The sequence below is a fragment of the Bubalus kerabau genome, chromosome 14 (assembly GCF_029407905.1).
Source record: "Bubalus kerabau isolate K-KA32 ecotype Philippines breed swamp buffalo chromosome 14, PCC_UOA_SB_1v2, whole genome shotgun sequence".
NCBI lineage: Eukaryota > Metazoa > Chordata > Mammalia > Artiodactyla > Bovidae > Bubalus > Bubalus kerabau.
Window position 1 is genome coordinate 380,927 of NC_073637.1, and position 26,206 is coordinate 407,132.

Consider the following 26,206-nt stretch of genomic DNA (forward strand, 5'->3'; position numbering starts at 1 on the left):
GAAAGAAGGGCTTCCCCCACCCCCCACCCCACCCCCCACTCTTGACAGCCTTGTGACTAGAAACGGGCCCCGAAACAAGAATCAGACAAACCAGATAAGCCCAGATGGTAGTCCATGAGATGAAGGAACTAAGCAGCTGGTTGGGATGGCGCCAAGGGGAAAGGTTGCTCTTTTTGTCTCCCGCTCTACTCCTTTCTTCCTGGACGCCTTAGGGGTTCATCATGGAGATTTGAAATAAAGTTCACCAAAGTCATATGTGTTGAATCAAGATTTTGCATTTCACCATCTCTCAAAAACGAAGAGTGCTTAACCTGCACAGGTTTCTTTCAAAAAAGTCAATTGCTTTTCAGTTCTGGGGTTTCTCTCTTGCCTTGTTCAAGTAGCCTTAAGAGTAAAAATCAACGAAAACTAAAGAAAGATTCCAAGATACCAACAAAGGACACCTTCTGTTTCTTCAATCATCTTTCCACTTAGTAGCACACGAGCTCTTTTCTTTGTATTTTGCCTAGGGAATTCGCAATGTGCTGGTTCAGATGGCAAGGCATCCGCCCGCAGGAGACTCGGGTTTGACCCCTGGGTCGGGAAGATCCCCTGGAGAAGGTAATGGCAACCCACTCCAGTATTCTCGCCTGGGAAATGCCACGGACAGAGGAGCCTGATGGGCCGCACTCCATGGGTCCTATAAGAGTTGGGCTCAACCCAGCAACTACGAACAGAAGTATTTCCAAAGACCACACTCGTGTGTGTGTGTGTGTGTGTGTGTGTGTGTCTGTCTGTCTGTGTGCCTGCCTGTGGTTCGTCTGCTCTCTCAGGAAGGTCGGGTGCTTGGCGGGCGGCGTGGGGACAAGGGGGCCGCCTCGGTAGGGCAGAGGGGCGGGGCTGAGGCGCTCCGGTCGACCGCGCCTCCGTGGCTCCCGGTGGGTTTGGGCAGCGGGCAGGTGCCGGGCAAGTTGGGCGCTCAAGATTCGCTGCGCCTAGGCCCGCAGGAGGTTCAGAGGCCCCCGGGCCGCGGGGATCGGGAGGCGGCGGGCCCCGAAGACCGACACCTCCGGGGTCGCGCGGCCCTGAGCAGCGAACGGGATGGGGGGGGAGGGGGAGGCCCCGCTCAGCCAGCGCGGCCGGGTCTGGAGTGGCCGGGGGTGGGAGGGCGCCGAGACCTCCGCACCCCTCAGCCCACCCCCCAGGCCCCGCGCGCACGCACGCACGCCCTCCCGGTCACTGGGGGGTCCTGGAAGCCCATCGGGCCCCCGGGCCCGGCCAGGCGGTTGCTGGTCTGGTGTTGGCGGTGTTCGGGGGCCGGGCCGGCGTCAGCAGGCTGGAGTGCGGTCGCGGGTCGTGCGGCTCAAGTACAGCACGGCCCCCCGAGGAGAGGGGCGGCCCGTTGGCCCGACCTGCAGGTCAGAGCGAAAGGGAGGCGAAGCGCAAGGCTCTTAGGGCGCCCCGCGGCGGCCGCGCCCGTCTCCGGCCCTATCGGCCTGAAGGCGCCCGATCTCGTCTGATCTCGGAAGCTAAGCAGGGTCGGGCCTGTTCAGTATCTTGGATGGGAGACCACCTGGGAATTCCGGGTGCTGGAGGCTTTTTTGCCTACCAGAAGAGGTCCTTTAGCCCCCGCCCCGCGTCCCAATTCTTGGACCCACACCCCCCTCGCCCCCCCGCCCCCCCCGCAGCCCCAGCCCCTCCCGGGGCGGGGGGAGTGAGTGGGTGGCCGGGGCCCCGACTCCCGCTGCAGACCTGGGTTGCCTCCCCGCGGCCCGCGAGCCCCTCCGCCTTCGCATTCGGCTTTCAGGAAACCAGACGACCGGCCGTCCCGTCTCCCTCTGGGGCTCCTTTGGCTTGCCTCAGGCAATCCCGGGGCTTGCACCGACTCCAGCCAGAGCCCCAGCCCCCGCCCCACCCCCAGCCTCGCAGGCGATCGCGCATGCGCATGCGAGCGCGCGCACAGATCGATGTGCCCAAACGGGGCATCTAGCTTGTTGGCTTGTACTGGGGGTGGATCTATGCCTGGGAGTGGGACTGCTGAACCATAGGCTACTTCTACTTTTAGTTCCTTCGCGAACCTCCATACTCTTTTCCATCCCGGCTGTACCAACTCCCATTCCTACTCAGCGTGGAGGAGAGTTCCCTTTGCTCCACAGCTTCTCCAGCATCTGCTATGGACAGACATTGCAATGAGGCCCAATCGGACTCGGGCGAAGTGGTCCCTCCTTGGCGTTTGGAGTTGAGTCTCTCCAATCATTAGTGACGTGGAGCAAGATGACCGTTTGGAAATGCAGATGCAATTCTCTCACCATCCTGCTCCAACGGCTCTTGTATTTTCCCATCATATTGAAGATACGACCAATTCCCTTCATGCCTGCTCCTCACGTTCTTCTCGGATGTCTTTTCCCTGGAATGCCCTCTGCACTCTTTGGCTTCCATCCCATAGGGCATTTTCATTTCTTGAACGTCCTAAGTTTCCCTGGTCACCTAGACTTCCAGGATGCTGTTTTCCCTGCCTGAAATTCTTCCTGCATCTCAACCCTGGTTTACGTAGGTTCAACCTATGGACCTCAACGCAATGGTTACTCTGAAAAGCCTTCCCTGACACCCAGGTTTTGGTGAGGGTAGAGGCCCCTCGACAAGTTCTCCAAGGATCTGCCTGTGATGTATCATTAGATTCGTCTCAGTGAAAGCAGGAACTCTGTGTCTGCTTCTCTCCGCCTTCTGGTTCCAGAAACTTATTACATGCCTCCCAGCTCATCGTAGGTGCTCAGGATTTACTTAGTGTGTGAAAGACAGAAAAGTTCTTGGAAGCCTCAAGGTGTCACTTGGCTCGGCACTTTTGATCTCTTTGTGTATTTGGCGATTCCATTCTTTCCTTTCCTGGGTTCATGTGTACGCTATATTCAAGGCACAATCTAAGGCATTAAGACATATCCATCAGTATGGGTTCTTGCTTTCAAGGAACTCGTACAGCAGATTTCTACAGTTTAGGGCTTTTCAAATGCTCTAGAAGAATGTGAACGTTCAGTGTGATCCATTTTCATTTCCAAGAAAGATCGTTTGACTTCCATAGCAAAGGTGGAGACCTTCCGACGTGTAGTCCAATACTTAGACCTTGACCATGTCAGGCAAGTCTTGCGGTTCCTTCTGGAGGTGTGTGGCTCTTGCAGAAACGTGAAGATCTTCCATCGTCCTCGGACTTTGGTGTCATTTGCAATCATCAAGAAAGCTTCCAGGTATAGGTTCCAGACCACCACCGCACACACTCAGTAGGCAACGGAGTGGATTCCAGGAATATGCGTTGTCAACCAGCATCACCGTTGATATTGTTGCTGCACGCTCTATGCAGTGGCCAGGGCCTGGATTGTCCACTGGGTCTCATGTGGAATGGAAAGAAGGGCTTCCCCCACCCCCCACCCCACCCCCCACTCTTGACAGCCTTGTGACTAGAAACGGGCCCCGAAACAAGAATCAGACAAACCAGATAAGCCCAGATGGTAGTCCATGAGATGAAGGAACTAAGCAGCTGGTTGGGATGGCGCCAAGGGGAAAGGTTGCTCTTTTTGTCTCCCGCTCTACTCCTTTCTTCCTGGACGCCTTAGGGGTTCATCATGGAGATTTGAAATAAAGTTCACCAAAGTCATATGTGTTGAATCAAGATTTTGCATTTCACCATCTCTCAAAAACGAAGAGTGCTTAACCTGCACAGGTTTCTTTCAAAAAAGTCAATTGCTTTTCAGTTCTGGGGTTTCTCTCTTGCCTTGTTCAAGTAGCCTTAAGAGTAAAAATCAACGAAAACTAAAGAAAGATTCCAAGATACCAACAAAGGACACCTTCTGTTTCTTCAATCATCTTTCCACTTAGTAGCACACGAGCTCTTTTCTTTGTATTTTGCCTAGGGAATTCGCAATGTGCTGGTTCAGATGGCAAGGCATCCGCCCGCAGGAGACTCGGGTTTGACCCCTGGGTCGGGAAGATCCCCTGGAGAAGGTAATGGCAACCCACTCCAGTATTCTCGCCTGGGAAATGCCACGGACAGAGGAGCCTGATGGGCCGCACTCCACGGGTCCTATAAGAGTTGGGCTCAACCCAGCAACTACGAACAGAAGTATTTCCAAAGACCACACTCGTGTGTGTGTGTGTGTGTGTGTGTGTCTGTCTGTCTGTGTGCCTGCCTGTGGTTCGTCTGCTCTCTCAGGAAGGTCGGGTGCTTGGCGGGCGGCGTGGGGACAAGGGGGCCGCCTCGGTAGGGCAGAGGGGCGGGGCTGAGGCGCTCCGGTCGACCGCGCCTCCGTGGCTCCCGGTGGGTTTGGGCAGCGGGCAGGTGCCGGGCAAGTTGGGCGCTCAAGATTCGCTGAGCCTAGGCCCGCAGGAGGTTCAGAGGCCCCCGGGCCGCGGGGATCGGGAGGCGGCGGGCCCCGAAGACCGACACCTCCGGGGTCGCGCGGCCCTGAGCAGCGAACGGGATGGGGGGGGAGGGGGAGGCCCCGCTCAGCCAGCGCGGCCGGGTCTGGAGTGGCCGGGGGTGGGAGGGCGCCGAGACCTCCGCACCCCTCAGCCCACCCCCCAGGCCCCGCGCGCACGCACGCACGCCCTCCCGGTCACTGGGGGGTCCTGGAAGCCCATCGGGCCCCCGGGCCCGGCCAGGCGGTTGCTGGTCTGGTGTTGGCGGTGTTCGGGGGCCGGGCCGGCGTCAGCAGGCTGGAGTGCGGTCGCGGGTCGTGCGGCTCAAGTACAGCACGGCCCCCCGAGGAGAGGGGCGGCCCGTTGGCCCGACCTGCAGGTCAGAGCGAAAGGGAGGCGAAGCGCAAGGCTCTTAGGGCGCCCCGCGGCGGCCGCGCCCGTCTCCGGCCCTATCGGCCTGAAGGCGCCCGATCTCGTCTGATCTCGGAAGCTAAGCAGGGTCGGGCCTGTTCAGTATCTTGGATGGGAGACCACCTGGGAATTCCGGGTGCTGGAGGCTTTTTTGCCTACCAGAAGAGGTCCTTTAGCCCCCGCCCCGCGTCCCAATTCTTGGACCCACACCCCCCTCGCCCCCCCGCCCCCCCCGCAGCCCCAGCCCCTCCCGGGGCGGGGGGAGTGAGTGGGTGGCCGGGGCCCCGACTCCCGCTGCAGACCTGGGTTGCCTCCCCGCGGCCCGCGAGCCCCTCCGCCTTCGCATTCGGCTTTCAGGAAACCAGACGACCGGCCGTCCCGTCTCCCTCTGGGGCTCCTTTGGCTTGCCTCAGGCAATCCCGGGGCTTGCACCGACTCCAGCCAGAGCCCCAGCCCCCGCCCCACCCCCAGCCTCGCAGGCGATCGCGCATGCGCATGCGAGCGCGCGCACAGATCGATGTGCCCAAACGGGGCATCTAGCTTGTTGGCTTGTACTGGGGGTGGATCTATGCCTGGGAGTGGGACTGCTGAACCATAGGCTACTTCTACTTTTAGTTCCTTCGCGAACCTCCATACTCTTTTCCATCCCGGCTGTACCAACTCCCATTCCTACTCAGCGTGGAGGAGAGTTCCCTTTGCTCCACAGCTTCTCCAGCATCTGCTATGGACAGACATTGCAATGAGGCCCAGTCGGACTCGGGCGAAGTGGTCCCTCCTTGGCGTTTGGAGTTGAGTCTCTCCAATCATTAGTGACGTGGAGCAAGATGACCGTTTGGAAATGCAGATGCAATTCTCTCACCATCCTGCTCCAACGGCTCTTGTATTTTCCCATCATATTGAAGATACGACCAATTCCCTTCATGCCTGCTCCTCACGTTCTTCTCGGATGTCTTTTCCCTGGAATGCCCTCTGCACTCTTTGGCTTCCATCCCATAGGGCATTTTCATTTCTTGAACGTCCTAAGTTTCCCTGGTCACCTAGACTTCCAGGATGCTGTTTTCCCTGCCTGAAATTCTTCCTGCATCTCAACCCTGGTTTACGTAGGTTCAACCTATGGACCTCAACGCAATGGTTACTCTGAAAAGCCTTCCCTGACACCCAGGTTTTGGTGAGGGTAGAGGCCCCTCGACAAGTTCTCCAAGGATCTGCCTGTGATGTATCATTAGATTCGTCTCAGTGAAAGCAGGAACTCTGTGTCTGCTTCTCTCCGCCTTCTGGTTCCAGAAACTTATTACATGCCTCCCAGCTCATCGTAGGTGCTCAGGATTTACTTAGTGTGTGAAAGACAGAAAAGTTCTTGGAAGCCTCAAGGTGTCACTTGGCTCGGCACTTTTGATCTCTTTGTGTATTTGGCGATTCCATTCTTTCCTTTCCTGGGTTCATGTGTACGCTATATTCAAGGCACAATCTAAGGCATTAAGACATATCCATCAGTATGGGTTCTTGCTTTCAAGGAACTCGTACAGCAGATTTCTACAGTTTAGGGCTTTTCAAATGCTCTAGAAGAATGTGAACGTTCAGTGTGATCCATTTTCATTTCCAAGAAAGATCGTTTGACTTCCATAGCAAAGGTGGAGACCTTCCGACGTGTAGTCCAATACTTAGACCTTGACCATGTCAGGCAAGTCTTGCGGTTCCTTCTGGAGGTGTGTGGCTCTTGCAGAAACGTGAAGATCTTCCATCGTCCTCGGACTTTGGTGTCATTTGCAATCATCAAGAAAGCTTCCAGGTATAGGTTCCAGACCACCACCGCACACACTCGGTAGGCAACGGAGTGGATTCCAGGAATATGCGTTGTTAACCAGCATCACCGTTGATATTGTTGCTGCATGCTCTATGCAGTGGCCAGGGCCTGGATTGTCCACTGGGTCTCATGTGGAATGGAAAGAAGGGCTTCCCCCACCCCCCACCCCACCCCCCACTGTTGACAGCCTTGTGACTAGAAACGGGCCCCGAAACAAGAATCAGACAAACCAGATAAGCCCAGATGGTAGTCCATGAGATGAAGGAACTAAGCAGCTGGTTGGGATGGCGCCAAGGGGAAAGGTTGCTCTTTTTGTCTCCCGCTCTACTCCTTTCTTCCTGGACGCCTTAGGGGTTCATCATGGAGATTTGAAATAAAGTTCACCAAAGTCATATGTGTTGAATCAAGATTTTGCATTTCACCATCTCTCAAAAACGAAGAGTGCTTAACCTGCACAGGTTTCTTTCAAAAAAGTCAATTGCTTTTCAGTTCTGGGGTTTCTCTCTTGCCTTGTTCAAGTAGCCTTAAGAGTAAAAATCAACGAAAACTAAAGAAAGATTCCAAGATACCAACAAAGGACACCTTCTGTTTCTTCAATCATCTTTCCACTTAGTAGCACACGAGCTCTTTTCTTTGTATTTTGCCTAGGGAATTCGCAATGTGCTGGTTCAGATGGCAAGGCATCCGCCCGCAGGAGACTCGGGTTTGACCCCTGGGTCGGGAAGATCCCCTGGAGAAGGTAATGGCAACCCACTCCAGTATTCTCGCCTGGGAAATGCCACGGACAGAGGAGCCTGATGGGCCGCACTCCATGGGTCCTATAAGAGTTGGGCTCAACCCAGCAACTACGAACAGAAGTATTTCCAAAGACCACACTCGTGTGTGTGTGTGTGTGTGTGTGTGTGTGTGTGTGTCTGTCTGTCTGTGTGCCTGCCTGTGGTTCGTCTGCTCTCTCAGGAAGGTCGGGTGCTTGGCGGGCGGCGTGGGGACAAGGGGGGCGCCTCGGTAGGGCAAAGGGGCGGGGCTGAGGCGCTCCGGTCGACCGCGCCTCCGTGGCTCCCGGTGGGTTTGGGCAGCGGGCAGGTGCCGGGCAAGTTGGGCGCTCAAGATTCGCTGAGCCTAGGCCCGCAGGAGGTTCAGAGGCCCCCGGGCCGCGGGGATCGGGAGGCGGCGGGCCCCGAAGACCGACACCTCCGGGGTCGCGCGGCCCTGAGCAGCGAACGGGATGGGGGTCGGAGGGGGAGGACCCGCTCAGCCAGCGCGGCCGGGTCTGGAGTGGCCGGGGGTGGGAGGGCGCCGAGACCTCCGCACCCCTCAGCCCACCCCCCAGGCCCCGCGCGCACGCACGCACGCCCTCCCGGTCACTGGGGGGTCCTGGAAGCCCATCGGGCCCCCGGGCCCGGCCAGGCGGTTGCTGGTCTGGTGTTGGCGGTGTTCGGGGGCCGGGCCGGCGTCAGCAGGCTGGAGTGCGGTCGCGGGTCGTGCGGCTCAAGTACAGCACGGCCCCCCGAGGAGAGGGGCGGCCCCGTTGGCCCGACCTGCAGGTCAGAGCGAAAGGGAGGCGAAGCGCAAGGCTCTTAGGGCGCCCCGCGGCGGCCGCGCCCGTCTCCGGCCCTATCGGCCTGAAGGCGCCCGATCTCGTCTGATCTCGGAAGCTAAGCAGGGTCGGGCCTGTTCAGTATCTTGGATGGGAGACCACCTGGGAATTCCGGGTGCTGGAGGCTTTTTTGCCTACCAGAAGAGGTCCTTTAGCCCCCGCCCCGCGTCCCAATTCTTGGACCCACACCCCCCTCGCCCCCCCGCCAACCCCGAGCCCCAGCCCCTCCCGGGGCGGGGGGAGTGAGTGGGTGGCCGGGGCCCCGACTCCCGCTGCAGACCTGGGTTGCCTCCCCGCGGCCCGCGAGCCCCTCCGCCTTCGCATTCGGCTTTCAGGAAACCAGACGACCGGCCGTCCCGTCTCCCTCTGGGGCTCCTTTGGCTTGCCTCAGGCAATCCCGGGGCTTGCACCGCGACTCCAGCCAGAGCCCCAGCCCCCGCCCCACCCCCAGCCTCGCAGGCGATCGCGCATGCGCATGCGAGCGCGCGCACAGATCGATGTGCCCAAACGGGGCATCTAGCTTGTTGGCTTGTACTGGGGGTGGATCTATGCCTGGGAGTGGGACTGCTGAACCATAGGCTACTTCTACTTTTAGTTCCTTCGCGAACCTCCATACTCTTTTCCATCCCGGCTGTACCAACTCCCATTCCTACTCAGCGTGGAGGAGAGTTCCCTTTGCTCCACAGCTTCTCCAGCATCTGCTATGGACAGACATTGCAATGAGGCCCAGTCGGACTCGGGCGAAGTGGTCCCTCCTTGGCGTTTGGAGTTGAGTCTCTCCAATCATTAGTGACGTGGAGCAAGATGACCGTTTGGAAATGCAGATGCAATTCTCTCACCATCCTGCTCCAACGGCTCTTGTATTTTCCCATCATATTGAAGATACGACCAATTCCCTTCATGCCTGCTCCTCACGTTCTTCTCGGATGTCTTTTCCCTGGAATGCCCTCTGCACTCTTTGGCTTCCATCCCATAGGGCATTTTCATTTCTTGAACGTCCTAAGTTTCCCTGGTCACCTAGACTTCCAGGATGCTGTTTTCCCTGCCTGAAATTCTTCCTGCATCTCAACCCTGGTTTACGTAGGTTCAACCTATGGACCTCAACGCAATGGTTACTCTGAAAAGCCTTCCCTGACACCCAGGTTTTGGTGAGGGTAGAGGCCCCTCGACAAGTTCTCCAAGGATCTGCCTGTGATGTATCATTAGATTCGTCTCAGTGAAAGCAGGAACTCTGTGTCTGCTTCTCTCCGCCTTCTGGTTCCAGAAACTTATTACATGCCTCCCAGCTCATCGTAGGTGCTCAGGATTTACTTAGTGTGTGAAAGACAGAAAAGTTCTTGGAAGCCTCAAGGTGTCACTTGGCTCGGCACTTTTGATCTCTTTGTGTATTTGGCGATTCCATTCTTTCCTTTCCTGGGTTCATGTGTACGCTATATTCAAGGCACAATCTAAGGCATTAAGACATATCCATCAGTATGGGTTCTTGCTTTCAAGGAACTCGTACAGCAGATTTCTACAGTTTAGGGCTTTTCAAATGCTCTAGAAGAATGTGAACGTTCAGTGTGATCCATTTTCATTTCCAAGAAAGATCGTTTGACTTCCATAGCAAAGGTGGAGACCTTCCGACGTGTAGTCCAATACTTAGACCTTGACCATGTCAGGCAAGTCTTGCGGTTCCTTCTGGAGGTGTGTGGCTCTTGCAGAAACGTGAAGATCTTCCATCGTCCTCGGACTTTGGTGTCATTTGCAATCATCAAGAAAGCTTCCAGGTATAGGTTCCAGACCACCACCGCACACACTCGGTAGGCAACGGAGTGGATTCCAGGAATATGCGTTGTTAACCAGCATCACCGTTGATATTGTTGCTGCACGCTCTATGCAGTGGCCAGGGCCTGGATTGTCCACTGGGTCTCATGTGGAATGGAAAGAAGGGCTTCCCCCACCCCCCACCCCACCCCCCACTGTTGACAGCCTTGTGACTAGAAACGGGCCCCGAAACAAGAATCAGACAAACCAGATAAGCCCAGATGGTAGTCCATGAGATGAAGGAACTAAGCAGCTGGTTGGGATGGCGCCAAGGGGAAAGGTTGCTCTTTTTGTCTCCCGCTCTACTCCTTTCTTCCTGGACGCCTTAGGGGTTCATCATGGAGATTTGAAATAAAGTTCACCAAAGTCATATGTGTTGAATCAAGATTTTGCATTTCACCATCTCTCAAAAACGAAGAGTGCTTAACCTGCACAGGTTTCTTTCAAAAAAGTCAATTGCTTTTCAGTTCTGGGGTTTCTCTCTTGCCTTGTTCAAGTAGCCTTAAGAGTAAAAATCAACGAAAACTAAAGAAAGATTCCAAGATACCAACAAAGGACACCTTCTGTTTCTTCAATCATCTTTCCACTTAGTAGCACACGAGCTCTTTTCTTTGTATTTTGCCTAGGGAATTCGCAATGTGCTGGTTCAGATGGCAAGGCATCCGCCCGCAGGAGACTCGGGTTTGACCCCTGGGTCGGGAAGATCCCCTGGAGAAGGTAATGGCAACCCACTCCAGTATTCTCGCCTGGGAAATGCCACGGACAGAGGAGCCTGATGGGCCGCACTCCATGGGTCCTATAAGAGTTGGGCTCAACCCAGCAACTACGAACAGAAGTATTTCCAAAGACCACACTCGTGTGTGTGTGTGTGTGTGTGTGTGTGTCTGTCTGTCTGTGTGCCTGCCTGTGGTTCGTCTGCTCTCTCAGGAAGGTCGGGTGCTTGGCGGGCGGCGTGGGGACAAGGGGGCCGCCTCGGTAGGGCAGAGGGGCGGGGCTGAGGCGCTCCGGTCGACCGCGCCTCCGTGGCTCCCGGTGGGTTTGGGCAGCGGGCAGGTGCCGGGCAAGTTGGGCGCTCAAGATTCGCTGAGCCTAGGCCCGCAGGAGGTTCAGAGGCCCCCGGGCCGCGGGGATCGGGAGGCGGCGGGCCCCGAAGACCGACACCTCCGGGGTCGCGCGGCCCTGAGCAGCGAACGGGATGGGGGGGGAGGGGGAGGCCCCGCTCAGCCAGCGCGGCCGGGTCTGGAGTGGCCGGGGGTGGGAGGGCGCCGAGACCTCCGCACCCCTCAGCCCACCCCCCAGGCCCCGCGCGCACGCACGCACGCCCTCCCGGTCACTGGGGGGTCCTGGAAGCCCATCGGGCCCCCGGGCCCGGCCAGGCGGTTGCTGGTCTGGTGTTGGCGGTGTTCGGGGGCCGGGCCGGCGTCAGCAGGCTGGAGTGCGGTCGCGGGTCGTGCGGCTCAAGTACAGCACGGCCCCCCGAGGAGAGGGGCGGCCCGTTGGCCCGACCTGCAGGTCAGAGCGAAAGGGAGGCGAAGCGCAAGGCTCTTAGGGCGCCCCGCGGCGGCCGCGCCCGTCTCCGGCCCTATCGGCCTGAAGGCGCCCGATCTCGTCTGATCTCGGAAGCTAAGCAGGGTCGGGCCTGTTCAGTATCTTGGATGGGAGACCACCTGGGAATTCCGGGTGCTGGAGGCTTTTTTGCCTACCAGAAGAGGTCCTTTAGCCCCCGCCCCGCGTCCCAATTCTTGGACCCACACCCCCCTCGCCCCCCCGCCCCCCCCGCAGCCCCAGCCCCTCCCGGGGCGGGGGGAGTGAGTGGGTGGCCGGGGCCCCGACTCCCGCTGCAGACCTGGGTTGCCTCCCCGCGGCCCGCGAGCCCCTCCGCCTTCGCATTCGGCTTTCAGGAAACCAGACGACCGGCCGTCCCGTCTCCCTCTGGGGCTCCTTTGGCTTGCCTCAGGCAATCCCGGGGCCTGCACCGACTCCAGCCAGAGCCCCAGCCCCCGCCCCACCCCCAGCCTCGCAGGCGATCGCGCATGCGCATGCGAGCGCGCGCACAGATCGATGTGCCCAAACGGGGCATCTAGCTTGTTGGCTTGTACTGGGGGTGGATCTATGCCTGGGAGTGGGACTGCTGAACCATAGGCTACTTCTACTTTTAGTTCCTTCGCGAACCTCCATACTCTTTTCCATCCCGGCTGTACCAACTCCCATTCCTACTCAGCGTGGAGGAGAGTTCCCTTTGCTCCACAGCTTCTCCAGCATCTGCTATGGACAGACATTGCAATGAGGCCCAGTCGGACTCGGGCGAAGTGGTCCCTCCTTGGCGTTTGGAGTTGAGTCTCTCCAATCATTAGTGACGTGGAGCAAGATGACCGTTTGGAAATGCAGATGCAATTCTCTCACCATCCTGCTCCAACGGCTCTTGTATTTTCCCATCATATTGAAGATACGACCAATTCCCTTCATGCCTGCTCCTCACGTTCTTCTCGGATGTCTTTTCCCTGGAATGCCCTCTGCACTCTTTGGCTTCCATCCCATAGGGCATTTTCATTTCTTGAACGTCCTAAGTTTCCCTGGTCACCTAGACTTCCAGGATGCTGTTTTCCCTGCCTGAAATTCTTCCTGCATCTCAACCCTGGTTTACGTAGGTTCAACCTATGGACCTCAACGCAATGGTTACTCTGAAAAGCCTTCCCTGACACCCAGGTTTTGGTGAGGGTAGAGGCCCCTCGACAAGTTCTCCAAGGATCTGCCTGTGATGTATCATTAGATTCGTCTCAGTGAAAGCAGGAACTCTGTGTCTGCTTCTCTCCGCCTTCTGGTTCCAGAAACTTATTACATGCCTCCCAGCTCATCGTAGGTGCTCAGGATTTACTTAGTGTGTGAAAGACAGAAAAGTTCTTGGAAGCCTCAAGGTGTCACTTGGCTCGGCACTTTTGATCTCTTTGTGTATTTGGCGATTCCATTCTTTCCTTTCCTGGGTTCATGTGTACGCTATATTCAAGGCACAATCTAAGGCATTAAGACATATCCATCAGTATGGGTTCTTGCTTTCAAGGAACTCGTACAGCAGATTTCTACAGTTTAGGGCTTTTCAAATGCTCTAGAAGAATGTGAACGTTCAGTGTGATCCATTTTCATTTCCAAGAAAGATCGTTTGACTTCCATAGCAAAGGTGGAGACCTTCCGACGTGTAGTCCAATACTTAGACCTTGACCATGTCAGGCAAGTCTTGCGGTTCCTTCTGGAGGTGTGTGGCTCTTGCAGAAACGTGAAGATCTTCCATCGTCCTCGGACTTTGGTGTCATTTGCAATCATCAAGAAAGCTTCCAGGTATAGGTTCCAGACCACCACCGCACACACTCGGTAGCCAACGGAGTGGATTCCAGGAATATGCGTTGTTAACCAGCATCACCGTTGATATTGTTGCTGCATGCTCTATGCAGTGGCCAGGGCCTGGATTGTCCACTGGGTCTCATGTGGAATGGAAAGAAGGGCTTCCCCCACCCCCCACCCCACCCCCCACTGTTGACAGCCTTGTGACTAGAAACGGGCCCCGAAACAAGAATCAGACAAACCAGATAAGCCCAGATGGTAGTCCATGAGATGAAGGAACTAAGCAGCTGGTTGGGATGGCGCCAAGGGGAAAGGTTGCTCTTTTTGTCTCCCGCTCTACTCCTTTCTTCCTGGACGCCTTAGGGGTTCATCATGGAGATTTGAAATAAAGTTCACCAAAGTCATATGTGTTGAATCAAGATTTTGCGTTTCACCATCTCTCAAAAACGAAGAGTGCTTAACCTGCACAGGTTTCTTTCAAAAAAGTCAATTGCTTTTCAGTTCTGGGGTTTCTCTCTTGCCTTGTTCAAGTAGCCTTAAGAGTAAAAATCAACGAAAACTAAAGAAAGATTCCAAGATACCAACAAAGGACACCTTCTGTTTCTTCAATCATCTTTCCACTTAGTAGCACACGAGCTCTTTTCTTTGTATTTTGCCTAGGGAATTCGCAATGTGCTGGTTCAGATGGCAAGGCATCCGCCCGCAGGAGACTCGGGTTTGACCCCTGGGTCGGGAAGATCCCCTGGAGAAGGTAATGGCAACCCACTCCAGTATTCTCGCCTGGGAAATGCCACGGACAGAGGAGCCTGATGGGCCGCACTCCATGGGTCCTATAAGAGTTGGGCTCAACCCAGCAACTACGAACAGAAGTATTTCCAAAGACCACACTCGTGTGTGTGTGTGTGTGTGTGTGTGTGTGTGTGTGTCTGTCTGTCTGTCTGTGTGCCTGCCTGTGGTTCGTCTGCTCTCTCAGGAAGGTCGGGTGCTTGGCGGGCGGCGTGGGGACAAGGGGGGCGCCTCGGTAGGGCAAAGGGGCGGGGCTGAGGCGCTCCGGTCGACCGCGCCTCCGTGGCTCCCGGTGGGTTTGGGCAGCGGGCAGGTGCCGGGCAAGTTGGGCGCTCAAGATTCGCTGAGCCTAGGCCCGCAGGAGGTTCAGAGGCCCCCGGGCCGCGGGGATCGGGAGGCGGCGGGCCCCGAAGACCGACACCTCCGGGGTCGCGCGGCCCTGAGCAGCGAACGGGATGGGGGTCGGAGGGGGAGGACCCGCTCAGCCAGCGCGGCCGGGTCTGGAGTGGCCGGGGGTGGGAGGGCGCCGAGACCTCCGCACCCCTCAGCCCACCCCCCAGGCCCCGCGCGCACGCACGCACGCCCTCCCGGTCACTGGGGGGTCCTGGAAGCCCATCGGGCCCCCGGGCCCGGCCAGGCGGTTGCTGGTCTGGTGTTGGCGGTGTTCGGGGGCCGGGCCGGCGTCAGCAGGCTGGAGTGCGGTCGCGGGTCGTGCGGCTCAAGTACAGCACGGCCCCCCGAGGAGAGGGGCGGCCCCGTTGGCCCGACCTGCAGGTCAGAGCGAAAGGGAGGCGAAGCGCAAGGCTCTTAGGGCGCCCCGCGGCGGCCGCGCCCGTCTCCGGCCCTATCGGCCTGAAGGCGCCCGATCTCGTCTGATCTCGGAAGCTAAGCAGGGTCGGGCCTGTTCAGTATCTTGGATGGGAGACCACCTGGGAATTCCGGGTGCTGGAGGCTTTTTTGCCTACCAGAAGAGGTCCTTTAGCCCCCGCCCCGCGTCCCAATTCTTGGACCCACACCCCCCTCGCCCCCCCGCCCCCCCCGCAGCCCCAGCCCCTCCCGGGGCGGGGGGAGTGAGTGGGTGGCCGGGGCCCCGACTCCCGCTGCAGACCTGGGTTGCCTCCCCGCGGCCCGCGAGCCCCTCCGCCTTCGCATTCGGCTTTCAGGAAACCAGACGACCGGCCGTCCCGTCTCCCTCTGGGGCTCCTTTGGCTTGCCTCAGGCAATCCCGGGGCTTGCACCGCGACTCCAGCCAGAGCCCCAGCCCCCGCCCCACCCCCAGCCTCGCAGGCGATCGCGCATGCGCATGCGAGCGCGCGCACAGATCGATGTGCCCAAACGGGGCATCTAGCTTGTTGGCTTGTACTGGGGGTGGATCTATGCCTGGGAGTGGGACTGCTGAACCATAGGCTACTTCTACTTTTAGTTCCTTCGCGAACCTCCATACTCTTTTCCATCCCGGCTGTACCAACTCCCATTCCTACTCAGCGTGGAGGAGAGTTCCCTTTGCTCCACAGCTTCTCCAGCATCTGCTATGGACAGACATTGCAATGAGGCCCAGTCGGACTCGGGCGAAGTGGTCCCTCCTTGGCGTTTGGAGTTGAGTCTCTCCAATCATTAGTGACGTGGAGCAAGATGACCGTTTGGAAATGCAGATGCAATTCTCTCACCATCCTGCTCCAACGGCTCTTGTATTTTCCCATCATATTGAAGATACGACCAATTCCCTTCATGCCTGCTCCTCACGTTCTTCTCGGATGTCTTTTCCCTGGAATGCCCTCTGCACTCTTTGGCTTCCATCCCATAGGGCATTTTCATTTCTTGAACGTCCTAAGTTTCCCTGGTCACCTAGACTTCCAGGATGCTGTTTTCCCTGCCTGAAATTCTTCCTGCATCTCAACCCTGGTTTACGTAGGTTCAACCTATGGACCTCAACGCAATGGTTACTCTGAAAAGCCTTCCCTGACACCCAGGTTTTGGTGAGGGTAGAGGCCCCTCGACAAGTTCTCCAAGGATCTGCCTGTGATGTATCATTAGATTCGTCTCAGTGAAAGCAGGAACTCTGTGTCTGCTTCTCTCCGCCTTCTGGTTCCAGAAACTTATTACATGCCTCCCAGCTCATCGTAGGTGCTCAGGATTTACTTAGTGTGTGAAAGACAGAAAAGTTCTTGGAAGCCTCAAGGTGTCACTTGGCTCGGCACTTTTGATCTCTTTGTGTATTTGGCGATTCCATTCTTTCCTTTCCTGGGTTCATGTGTACGCTATATTCAAGGCACAATCTAAGGCATTAAGACATATCCATCAGTATGGGTTCTTGCTTTCAAGGAACTCGTACAGCAGATTTCTACAGTTTAGGGCTTTTCAAATGCTCTAGAAGAATGTGAACGTTCAGTGTGATCCATTTTCATTTCCAAGAAAGATCGTTTGACTTCCATAGCAAAGGTGGAGACCTTCCGACGTGTAGTCCAATACTTAGACCTTGACCATGTCAGGCAAGTCTTGCGGTTCCTTCTGGAGGTGTGTGGCTCTTGCAGAAACGTGAAGATCTTCCATCGTCCTCGGACTTTGGTGTCATTTGCAATCATCAAGAAAGCTTCCAGGTATAGGTTCCAGACCACCACCGCACACACTCGGTAGGCAACGGAGTGGATTCCAGGAATATGCGTTGTTAACCAGCATCACCGTTGATATTGTTGCTGCACGCTCTATGCAGTGGCCAGGGCCTGGATTGTCCACTGGGTCTCATGTGGAATGGAAAGAAGGGCTTCCCCCACCCCCCACCCCACCCCCCACTGTTGACAGCCTTGTGACTAGAAACGGGCCCCGAAACAAGAATCAGACAAACCAGATAAGCCCAGATGGTAGTCCATGAGATGAAGGAACTAAGCAGCTGGTTGGGATGGCGCCAAGGGGAAAGGTTGCTCTTTTTGTCTCCCGCTCTACTCCTTTCTTCCTGGACGCCTTAGGGGTTCATCATGGAGATTTGAAATAAAGTTCACCAAAGTCATATGTGTTGAATCAAGATTTTGCATTTCACCATCTCTCAAAAACGAAGAGTGCTTAACCTGCACAGGTTTCTTTCAAAAAAGTCAATTGCTTTTCAGTTCTGGGGTTTCTCTCTTGCCTTGTTCAAGTAGCCTTAAGAGTAAAAATCAACGAAAACTAAAGAAAGATTCCAAGATACCAACAAAGGACACCTTCTGTTTCTTCAATCATCTTTCCACTTAGTAGCACACGAGCTCTTTTCTTTGTATTTTGCCTAGGGAATTCGCAATGTGCTGGTTCAGATGGCAAGGCATCCGCCCGCAGGAGACTCGGGTTTGACCCCTGGGTCGGGAAGATCCCCTGGAGAAGGTAATGGCAACCCACTCCAGTATTCTCGCCTGGGAAATGCCACGGACAGAGGAGCCTGATGGGCCGCACTCCACGGGTCCTATAAGAGTTGGGCTCAACCCAGCAACTACGAACAGAAGTATTTCCAAAGACCACACTCGTGTGTGTGTGTGTGTGTGTGTGTGTGTGTGTGTGTGTCTGTCTGTCTGTCTGTCTGTCTGTCTGTGTGCCTGCCTGTGGTTCGTCTGCTCTCTCAGGAAGGTCGGGTGCTTGGCGGGCGGCGTGGGGACAAGGGGGGCGCCTCGGTAGGGCAAAGGGGCGGGGCTGAGGCGCTCCGGTCGACCGCGCCTCCGTGGCTCCCGGTGGGTTTGGGCAGCGGGCAGGTGCCGGGCAAGTTGGGCGCTCAAGATTCGCTGAGCCTAGGCCCGCAGGAGGTTCATAGGCCCCCGGGCCGCGGGGATCGGGAGGCGGCGGGCCCCGAAGACCGACACCTCCGGGGTCGCGCGGCCCTGAGCAGCGAACGGGATGGGGGTGGGAGGGGGAGGACCCGCTCAGCCAGCGCGGCCGGGTCTGGAGTGGCCGGGGGTGGGAGGGCGCCGAGACCTCCGCACCCCTCAGCCCACCCCCCAGGCCCCGCGCGCACGCACGCACGCCCTCCCGGTCACTGGGGGGTCCTGGAAGCCCATCGGGCCCCCGGGCCCGGCCAGGCGGTTGCTGGTCTGGTGTTGGCGGTGTTCGGGGGCCGGGCCGGCGTCAGCAGGCTGGAGTGCGGTCGCGGGTCGTGCGGCTCAAGTACAGCACGGCCCCCCGAGGAGAGGGGCGGCCCGTTGGCCCGACCTGCAGGTCAGAGCGAAAGGGAGGCGAAGCGCAAGGCTCTTAGGGCGCCCCGCGGCGGCCGCGCCCGTCTCCGGCCCTATCGGCCTGAAGGCGCCCGATCTCGTCTGATCTCGGAAGCTAAGCAGGGTCGGGCCTGTTCAGTATCTTGGATGGGAGACCTCCTGGGAATTCCGGGTGCTGGAGGCTTTTTTGCCTACCAGAAGAGGTCCTTTAGCCCCCGCCCCGCGTCCCAATTCTTGGACCCACACCCCCCTCGCCCCCCCGCCCCCCCCGCAGCCCCAGCCCCTCCCGGGGCGGGGGGAGTGAGTGGGTGGCCGGGGCCCCGACTCCCGCTGCAGACCTGGGTTGCCTCCCCGCGGCCCGCGAGCCCCTCCGCATTCGCATTCGGCTTTCAGGAAACCAGACGACCGGCCGTCCCGTCTCCCTCTGGGGCTCCTTTGGCTTGCCTCAGGCAATCCCGGGGCTTGCACCGACTCCAGCCAGAGCCCCAGCCCCCGCCCCACCCCCAGCCTCTCAGGCGATCGCGCATGCGCATGCGAGCGCGCGCACAGATCGATGTGCCCAAACGGGGCATCTAGCTTGTTGGCTTGTACTGGGGGTGGATCTATGCCTGGGAGTGGGACTGCTGAACCATAGGCTACTTCTACTTTTAGTTCCTTCGCGAACCTCCATACTCTTTTCCATCCCGGCTGTACCAACTCCCATTCCTACTCAGCGTGGAGGAGAGTTCCCTTTGCTCCACAGCTTCTCCAGCATCTGCTATGGACAGACATTGCAATGAGGCCCAATCGGACTCGGGCGAAGTGGTCCCTCCTTGGCGTTTGGAGTTGAGTCTCTCCAATCATTAGTGACGTGGAGCAAGATGACCGTTTGGAAATGCAGATGCAATTCTCTCACCATCCTGCTCCAACGGCTCTTGTATTTTCCCATCATATTGAAGATACGACCAATTCCCTTCATGCCTGCTCCTCACGTTCTTCTCGGATGTCTTTTCCCTGGAATGCCCTCTGCACTCTTTGGCTTCCATCCCATAGGGCATTTTCATTTCTTGAACGTCCTAAGTTTCCCTGGTCACCTAGACTTCCAGGATGCTGTTTTCCCTGCCTGAAATTCTTCCTGCATCTCAACCCTGGTTTACGTAGGTTCAACCTATGGACCTCAACGCAATGGTTACTCTGAAAAGCCTTCCCTGACACCCAGGTTTTGGTGAGGGTAGAGGCCCCTCGACAAGTTCTCCAAGGATCTGCCTGTGATGTATCATTAGATTCGTCTCAGTGAAAGCAGGAACTCTGTGTCTGCTTCTCTCCGCCTTCTGGTTCCAGAAACTTATTACATGCCTCCCAGCTCATCGTAGGTGCTCAGGATTTACTTAGTGTGTGAAAGACAGATAAGTTCTTGGAAGCCTCAAGGTGTCACTTGGCTCGGCACTTTTGATCTCTTTGTGTATTTGGCGATTCCATTCTTTCCTTTCCTGGGTTCATGTGTACGCTATATTCAAGGCACAATCTAAGGCATTAAGACATATCCATCAGTATGGGTTCTTGCTTTCAAGGAACTCGTACAGCAGATTTCTACAGTTTAGGGCTTTTCAAATGCTCTAGAAGAATGTGAACGTTCAGTGTGATCCATTTTCATTTCCAAGAAAGATCGTTTGACTTCCATAGCAAAGGTGGAGACCTTCCGACGTGTAGTCCAATACTTAGACCTTGACCATGTCAGGCAAGTCTTGCGGTTCCTTCTGGAGGTGTGTGGCTCTTGCAGAAACGTGAAGATCTTCCATCGTCCTCGGACTTTGGTGTCATTTGCAATCATCAAGAAAGCTTCCAGGTATAGGTTCCAGACCACCACCGCACACACTCGGTAGCCAACGGAGTGGATTCCAGGAATATGCGTTGTTAACCAGCATCACCGTTGATATTGTTGCTGCACGCTCTATGCAGTGGCCAGGGCCTGGATTGTCCACTGGGTCTCATGTGGAATGGAAAGAAGGGCTTCCCCCACCCCCCACCCCACCCCCCACTGTTGACAGCCTTGTGACTAGAAACGGGCCCCGAAACAAGAATCAGACAAACCAGATAAGCCCAGATGGTAGTCCATGAGATGAAGGAACTAAGCAGCTGGTTGGGATGGCGCCAAGGGGAAAGGTTGCTCTTTTTGTCTCCCGCTCTACTCCTTTCTTCCTGGACGCCTTAGGGGTTCATCATGGAGATTTGAAATAAAGTTCACCAAAGTCATATGTGTTGAATCAAGATTTTGCATTTCACCATCTCTCAAAAACGAAGAGTGCTTAACCTGCACAGGTTTCTTTCAAAAAAGTCAATTGCTTTTCAGTTCTGGGGTTTCTCTCTTGCCTTGTTCAAGTAGCCTTAAGAGTAAAAATCAACGAAAACTAAAGAAAGATTCCAAGATACCAACAAAGGACACCTTCTGTTTCTTCAATCATCTTTCCACTTAGTAGCACACGAGCTCTTTTCTTTGTATTTTGCCTAGGGAATTCACAATGTGCTGGTTCAGATGGCAAGGCATCCGCCCGCAGGAGACTCGGGTTTGACCCCTGGGTCGGGAAGATCCCCTGGAGAAGGTAATGGCAACCCACTCCAGTATTCTCGCCTGGGAAATGCCACGGACAGAGGAGCCTGATGGGCCGCACTCCATGGGTCCTATAAGAGTTGGGCTCAACCCAGCAACTACGAACAGAAGTATTTCCAAAGACCACACTCGTGTGTGTGTGTGTGTGTGTGTGTGTCTGTCTGTCTGTCTGTGTGCCTGCCTGTGGTTCGTCTGCTCTCTCAGGAAGGTCGGGTGCTTGGCGGGCGGCATGGGGACAAGGGGGGCGCCTCGGTAGGGCAAAGGGGCGGGGCTGAGGCGCTCCGGTCGACCGCGCCTCCGTGGCTCCCGGTGGGTTTGGGCAGCGGGCAGGTGCCGGGCAAGTTGGGCGCTCAAGATTCGCTGAGCCTAGGCCCGCAGGAGGTTCAGAGGCCCCCGGGCCGCGGGGATCGGGAGGCGGCGGGCCCGGAAGACCGACACCTCCGGGGTCGCGCGGCCCTGAGCAGCGAACGGGATGTGGGGGGGGAGGCCCCGCTCAGCCAGCACGGCCGGGTCTGGAGTGGCCGGGGGTGGGAGGGCGCCGAGACCTCCGCACCCCTCAGCCCACCGCCCAGGCCCCGCGCGCACGCACGCACGCACGCCCTCCCGGTCACTGGGGGGTCCTGGAAGCCCATCGGGCCCGGGCCCGGCCAGGCGGTTGCTGGTCTGGTGTTGGCTGTGTTCGGGGGCCGGGCCGGCGTCAGCAGGCTGGAGTGCGGTCGCGGGTCGTGCGGCTCAAGTACAGCACGGCCCCCGAGGAGAGGTGCGGCCCGTTGGCCCGACCTGCAGGTCAGAGCGAAAGGGAGGCGAAGCGCAAGGCTCTTAGGGCGCCCCGCGGCGGCCGCGGACGTCTCCGGCCCTATCGGCCTGAAGGCGCCCGATCTCGTCTGATCTCGGAAGCTAAGCAGGGTCGGGCCTGTTTAGTATCTTGGATGGGAGACCACCTGGGAATTCCGGGAGCTGGAGGCTTTTTTGCCTACCAGAAGAGGTCCTTTAGCCCCCGCCCCGCGTCCCAATTCTTGGACCCACACCCCCCTCGCCCCCCCCCCGCCACCCCCGCAGCCCCAGCCCCTCCCGGGGCGGGGGATAGTGAGTGGGTGGCCGGGGCCCCGACTCCCGCTGCAGACCTGGGTTGCCTCCCCGCGGCCCGTGAGCCCCTCCGCATTCGCATTCGGCTTTCAGGAAACCAGACGACCGGCCGTCCCGTCTCCCTCTGGGGCTCCTTTGGCTTGCCTCAGGCAATCCCGGGGCTTGCACCGACTCCAGCCAGAGCCCCAGCCCCCGCCCCACCCCCAGCCTCGCAGGCGATCGCGCATGCGCATGCGAGCGCGCGCACAGATCGATGTGCCCAAACGGGGCATCTAGCTTGTTGGCTTGTACTGGGGGTGGATCTATGCCTGGGAGTGGGACTGCTGAACCATAGGCTACTTCTACTTTTAGTTCCTTCGCGAACCTCCATACTCTTTTCCATCCCGGCTGTACCAACTCCCATTCCTACTCACCGTGGAGGAGAGTTCCCTTTGCTCCACAGCTTCTCCAGCATCTGCTATGGACAGACATTGCAATGAGGCCCAGTCGGACTCAGGCGAAGTGGTCCCCATTGGCGTTTGGAGTTGAGTCTCTCCAGTCATTAGTGATGTGGAGCAAGATGACCGTTTGGAAATGCAGATGCAATTCTGTCACCATCCTGCTCCAACGGCTCTTGTATTTTCCCATCATATTGAAGATACGACCAATTCCCTTCATGCTTGCTCCTCACGTTCTTCTCGGTTTTCTTTTCCCTGGAGATTATTTAGTATAGCTGATCTGGAACCCGTGTTTTTTAATTCTCAGCATTACTGTTCTTTGCTCGCTTTTACTTATATTTGTTTTTTAAATGGTTAAATATTGCACTGTATAGGATAAAAAAAAAAACAAAAACTCTCTCTTCTAACAGACTTTCCTCCCACTCTTCCATGTTGTCCAACTTTTTAGGGGAAACCACTATTGATAGTTGGGCTTCTCTGGTGGCTCAACCGGTAAAGAACCCACCTGCCGATGCCGGAGACATAAAGAGACGTGGGTTTAATCCCTGGGATGGGAAGATTCCCTGGAGGAGGGCATGGCGACCCACTCTAATATTCTTGCCTGGAAAATTCCACGGACAGAGGAGCCTGGAGGCCTACAGTCTGTGGAGTTGCAAAGAGTCAGACAAGACTGAGCACTTGTGCACTCACTATTATCAGTTTGCTGTATACATATGCAAATTCCATGTGTGTGTCTAAGTACTGATACATTCATTCACATACATATGGGTATATACACGGTGCAAGATTTTTTTTATTTGTATTATATTTAATTTTTATTGAATTATAATTGACATACAATATAATGTTAGTTTCAGGTGTACAACATAGTAATTTGACAATTTTTTAATTTTAATTATTTTTTTATTGAAGGATTTTGCTTGACAGAATTTTGTTGTTTTCTATCAAACCTCAACATGAATCAGCCATAGGTATGCATATATCCCCTCCCTTTGGAACCTCCCTCCCCTCTGTCTTGGAGAAGGCGATGGCACCCCACTCCAGTACTCTTGCCTGGAGAATCCCATGGACGGAGGAGCCTGGTAGGCTGCAGTCCATGGGGTCGCGAAGAGTCGAACACGACTGAGCGACTTCACTTTCACTTTTCACTTGCATGCATTGGAGAAGGAAATGGCAACCCACTCCAGTGTTCTTGCCTGGAGAATCCCAGGGACCGGGGAGCCTGTTGGGCTGCCGTCTATGGGGTCGCACAGAGTCGGACAAGACTGAAGTGACTTGGCAGCCCCTCTCTCTCCCCACCCCACCCCTCTAGGTTGATACAGTGCCCCTGTGTGAGTTTCCTGAGCCATGCAGCAAATTCCCATTGCCTATCTATTTTACATATGGCAGGCTAAGATTTTTGAAAATAGTTTTACTCCAAACTAGAACCTAACTAAACCAAACTAAAAATGGGGGGGGGGGTGATAAAATGGGAGTTCTGAACAACAAAATAAATATCATTTCTAATAGAAATTGTTATTTCTCTTATCATTGCTCATCTAGAAATAATCATGAAATTTTTAAACATTTTTATTTATTTGACTGCACTGGGTCTTAGTTGTGCCATGTGGGTTCTTTAGCTGCAGCATGCAAACTCTTGCGGCATGTGGGATCTAGTTTCCTGAACGCAGATGGAACCCAGCCCCCTGCATTGGGAGCACAGACTGAGCCACTGGGCCACCAGGGAATTCCCTAGAAATTCTCATAAAATTTGACAAAAGCTCTTCAGGCTTCCCAGGTGGAGCCAGTGTTAAAGAACTCACCTGCTGGGACTTCCCTGGTTGTCCAGGGGCTAAGACTCCATGCTCCCAATGCAGGGGGCCTGGGTTTGATTTCTGGTCAGGGAACTAGATCCCACATGCTTCAACTAAGGGTTCACATGCTTCAACAAAATTGCAACCAAATAAATTAAAAAAAGAAAACTCACTTGCTAATGCAGGTGATATAAAGGACACTGGGTTCGATCCGTGGGTCATGAAGATCCCTTGGAGGAGGTCATGGCAACCTACTCCAGTATTCTTGCCTGGAGAATCCCACAGACAGAGGGGCCTGGCCAGCTATAGTCCATGGGGTCTCCAAGAGTCGGACATGACTCGGTGACTAACACACATGAAGGGGTCCTCAGTGCTATGCATGGTGGGTAGGGTGGAATTTATTCTTTGGAACAGTCTGTTATCTCTTGCTTCATAGGATTAGTTTGGTACTTTAGAAAGATCATTCTGGGACCAGAATAGAGGATGGATTAGAGACAGTGAAACCAGCTGAGGGGTTACTGCAATGTGCCAGGCAAAGGGGGGTGAGTGTGTGAACTGAGAACGTGGAGCTGGATGTGCACAAGTCAAAGGAGAAAAGGGGTCTGGATGAAGAGACCTCGGAGGAAGACTCACAGAACCTGAAAACCAGTTGGATATGGAGGTGAAGGGGAGCTGGTAGACACTCTTCCTTCTCATCTCCTAAATCTTTAAAAAATGTTTATTAATTTATTTGGCTGTGCTGGGTCTTAGTTGCAGCACACAAGGTCTTTAGTTGCAGTATGTGGGACTGAATTTCCTGGCCCATGATAGAACCTGGGCCCCAGCCCTGGGAGCAAAGAGTCTTAGCCACTGGACCACCAGGGAAGTCCCTAAGATCTTTCTTTCTAAGCAGGAACTTTGTATCTCTTGCCAACTCTGGCCAGGTAACTGGGGCTTAATTAAAGTTTTCTTTATTTTTGTTCTAAATGTATTTCAGTTTTTTTCAATTAAAATTTTTGAAGAAATCCTTCATTTTGTTTTTTGTTTTTGTTTTTTTTTTTTATCCACTATACAATCCTAAGCAATTCCTGTTCATGTTTTGATTACCAAAATTTTAATGCTTTTTCTCCCTTCAAAGTATGATTTCAACTAATACAATAGTTCTTATTACTCACCCGGTCATTCAAAAGCTGATGGTTTAGGGGTGTCCAGGTACTCATCTTTGTCTGCATTTTGGGACCATTTGTGTTTTTTGGAGGTGCAAATGCCATCATGAAATAACTGGATATTCTTCTGTAAGAAAAACTATGTCTTCAGAAGAAATGAATCATACAATCTTCAGAATACTAAAAATACTAATACCATATAATCTTTTTCAATACACTGGGACAGGGACTAGGGGGAGAGTGACATTTACTGGGAGTATTTTATATGTCAGGCACTTAACAGGTTTGCTCAATTAAACCCATAACAATATGGTAAGGTGGTGGGTTTTAGCTTATTTTACAGATGAAGAAAATGAGGCTCACTTTGCTTTGCCCAGAGTTATACAGACAGTAGGTGGTGAAACAGAGAATCAGACCCAGGTCTGTTTAACTCTGTTTGATTTTCATTGGACCAAGCGGGAAAAATCAGAATCACTCTTAGCTAAGAACACACCATATTGGTCAGAAAGAAGTATTTATAAAATCACTGTGCAATCTGATCTACTCCATTTTGTCCCTTGTGACCTCCTTCTTCCTCTGTTAACTTTCTGACATCTAGCTAACAAGGGCTCTAGCTTGCTACCATGTTTAAGAAGTAGAATAGTACAATGGACAAGGCCAAGAATTTATATATGGACAGATTTGGGTTTATTGAGAAAAATACACTGGGGAAAATATACAGTACACCCAGTACTGTATATGTCTGCCTTCATTTTTGTGGCCTCACGGCATGTGGGACCTCAGTTCTCCCACCGGAGATGAACTCACATCCCTTGTATCGGAAATGTTGAGTCTTAACCATGACTGCTGTTGTTCAGTCACTA

General features: G+C 55.2%; 1 protein-coding gene and 7 pseudogenes across 1 annotated transcript in view; 7 read left to right on the forward strand and 1 right to left on the reverse strand.

Annotated features, from left to right (window-relative positions):
- LOC129626435 (liprin-alpha-1-like) overlaps nucleotides 1-26,206 on the reverse strand; it is a 271,527-nt gene that overhangs the window by 134,834 nt on the left and 110,487 nt on the right. The window lies entirely within an intron of this gene.
- On the forward strand, nucleotides 1,458-1,577 carry LOC129627382 (uncharacterized; annotated as a pseudogene).
- Nucleotides 4,826-4,945, forward strand: LOC129627383 (uncharacterized; annotated as a pseudogene).
- Nucleotides 8,206-8,325, forward strand: LOC129627384 (uncharacterized; annotated as a pseudogene).
- Nucleotides 11,577-11,696, forward strand: LOC129627385 (uncharacterized; annotated as a pseudogene).
- LOC129627386 (uncharacterized) lies at nucleotides 14,961-15,080 on the forward strand (annotated as a pseudogene).
- LOC129627378 (uncharacterized) lies at nucleotides 18,360-18,479 on the forward strand (annotated as a pseudogene).
- LOC129627419 (uncharacterized) lies at nucleotides 21,729-21,848 on the forward strand (annotated as a pseudogene).